The sequence below is a fragment of the Magnolia sinica genome, chromosome 9, assembly GCF_029962835.1.
Source record: "Magnolia sinica isolate HGM2019 chromosome 9, MsV1, whole genome shotgun sequence".
Lineage (NCBI taxonomy): Eukaryota > Viridiplantae > Streptophyta > Magnoliopsida > Magnoliales > Magnoliaceae > Magnolia > Magnolia sinica.
Window position 1 is genome coordinate 39,548,483 of NC_080581.1, and position 2,735 is coordinate 39,551,217.

General features: G+C 41.4%; 1 non-coding gene across 1 annotated transcript; it reads left to right on the forward strand.

The window, feature by feature from the left end:
• The first annotated feature begins 2,273 nt into the window (after positions 1 to 2,273).
• Positions 2,274 to 2,380, forward strand: LOC131257049 (small nucleolar RNA R71). The gene has a single exon (XR_009177071.1). It is a non-coding gene; the product is annotated as a small nucleolar RNA R71 (small nucleolar RNA).
• Positions 2,381 to 2,735: the final 355 nt, after the last annotated feature.

The window sequence follows — 2,735 nt, forward strand, 5'->3', positions numbered from 1 at the left end:
CTAGCAATCTAAGCACCTTCGCTCGAACATCCACTTTTATGTTAGGGTTAAGCCCCCTTTGCATTTCATGTGATGTTTCTGCATTTTCTTGAAGATCAGTATGATGCATACACAAAGTGGGGATTACTCCCCTCATGTCCTCTATAGTCCACCCAATAGCTGCCTTATATTCTCTAAGCACTTTAAGCAACTTGTTCTTCTGTTCCTTCTCAAGGTTAGACATTCTGATGATAGGTAGGGTCTCAGACGGACCTAAAAATGCATACTTGAGGTTTTCAGGCAATTGTTTAAGGTCAAGTTCAGGTGGTTTCTCAATAGATGGGACCGGTTTAGACTCAGAGGGTGGAAGAGGTTCCACTTTCGCTTTCCATTTGACAGTCTCCATTATAGGAGTAGAATCGAGCAATGCATTGACTTCTTGGATGGAATTCTCTATGTCAAAATCCATGCCAAAATGTGCTAAGCAAGTCTCAAGTGCGTCTTCGGAAGATTGAAGGAAAGATTCATGCACTAGACTCTCAATCATGTCCACTTCACATATATCATCAGAGTCTGCTGGTTGTTGTGCAGCATTGAAAACGTTGAGCTTGATCTTCATGTTACCAAAGGACAACTTCATAACTCCATTCCTGCAATTTATGATAGCATTGGATGTGGCCAAGAATAGATGTCCTAGGATAACCGGAATTTGACTTGTAGGATTCTGGATAGGTTGAGTATCTAGAACGATGAAATCCACTGGAAAATAAAACTTGTCAACCTGGATTAGCACATCTTCAATAATACCACGGGGCACCTTGATAGATCTATCAGCTAGTTGTAATGTTATTTTAGTTGGTTTCAGCTCACCAAGTCCTAACTGCTCATAGACCGAATATGGTAACAAATTAACACTGGCCCCTAAATCAAGCAACGCTTTCTGAACCTTATGCTCTCCTATGACACAAGAAATGGTAGGAGCTCCTGGATCCCTAAATTTAGGAGGAGTGTTGTTTTGAATCATGGAGCTGAGTTGCTCTGCAAGGAAGACCTTCTTATGAACATTCATCTTACGCTTTTGAGTGCATAAATCTTTAAGAAACTTAGCATAAGCAGGGACTTGCTTGATAGCATCAAGCAACGGAATGTTGATTTGGACTTGCTTAAACATGTCCAATATCTCATTAAAGTTGTTTCCTTTCTTAACCGGTGCCAGACGTTGAGGAAAAGGTGTTTTAGGTACATAAGTTGGCACATGAGTGGTTCCTGGAGAGTTAGAGTGTTGTTGGACTTTGGATGCACTAGTATGTCTCTCCATTTCATTTTGATCTTCCGCATTGGACTTTGATTCTTCCCTAGGCATCTCTACTTTGTTCTCGATCTGTTTACCGGACCTAAGGGTAATGATTGATTTGGCTTGCTCATGATATTGTTCTTGGTTTGAATTAGAGCCAATCTCATACTGTCCTTTTGGATTTACCACAGGTTGACTAGGGAACTTGCCCTTCTCTCTCTCACTCAATGTGGCAGCAAGTTCACCCAACTGTACTTCTAGCTTGGCAATGGATTGCGCATTTGCATGTAAACTCTGCTGGTTAGCTAGTAAAGTATGTTGGGTGTCTTTTTGAAATTGAAGTGAACTCTGCATAAAAAGATTGAGTGTATCCTCAAGAGATGGTTTCTTAGATTGTGGAGGCACTTGTTGATACTGTGAGAACTGCTGAGGTTGTTGACTGCCCACTTGGGAGTAAGGTTGCATAGGATGATTTCCAGATGGTCCTCCTTGTTGTGGTCCTTTTGCCCAAGAAAAATTTGGATGTCTAGCCCACCCTGGATTGTAGGTGTTTGAGTAAGGATTATTCTCAGTTCTCTGAAAGGTGTTCATAGCATGTACTTGTTCAGAAAGAAATTCTGGAAATGCTGAACTAGATGGAGAAGACTGCGTAGGATGGGCGAGACTAGAACATATGGCACATGACTCGACTTGAGTTGTTTGTGGAGGTCCATTGTTTAACATTAAAGCATCCACCTTCTTTGTCAGGGTATCAATTTTGGCATAAAGATCTGGCATGATTCCTACCTCATATATACCCCCTTTCTTCAGTGGTTGAGGGCTTCTTTCACCTTTATTTGAATAGTCCCATTGCTGGGAGTTTTCACACAAGGTTTCAAAGAAATTCCAAGCTTCGACATCACTTTTGGTCATGAATGACCCTCCACTGGTGGCGTCAACCATGCGACGGTTTTGGGGTGTCAGACCGTCATAGAAGTATTGAACCTGTTGCCACTTTTCAAAACCATGGTGTGGACATTTAAGAAGTAAATCCTTCCATCTTTCTCAACATTCATGAAAGTGCTCACCCTCTTTTTGTGTGAAATTTGTAATTTCTCTACGGAGAGCATTAGTTTTGTGAACCGGGAAGAATTTGTTTAAGAACTTCTTAGACAGTTGGTCCCATGTAGTGATAGACCCAACTCCTAGAGAATTCAACCATGCTTTCGCCTTATCCTTCAAAGAGAAAGGAAAAAGGCGCAAACGGATCGAATCGTCTGAAAAGTTTTGGAACTTAAAGGTGGAGCAAATGTCTAAGAATTCTTTCACATGATGATATGGATCCTCCTTATCTGAACCATAAAAGGAGGGCAACAATTGTATGACCCCAGGTTTAAGTTCAAAGTGTGCTGCCGTGGTGACAGGCAACACTATACATGAAGGCGCATTGAATTGGACAGGAGCTGAATAATCTCTAAGAGCT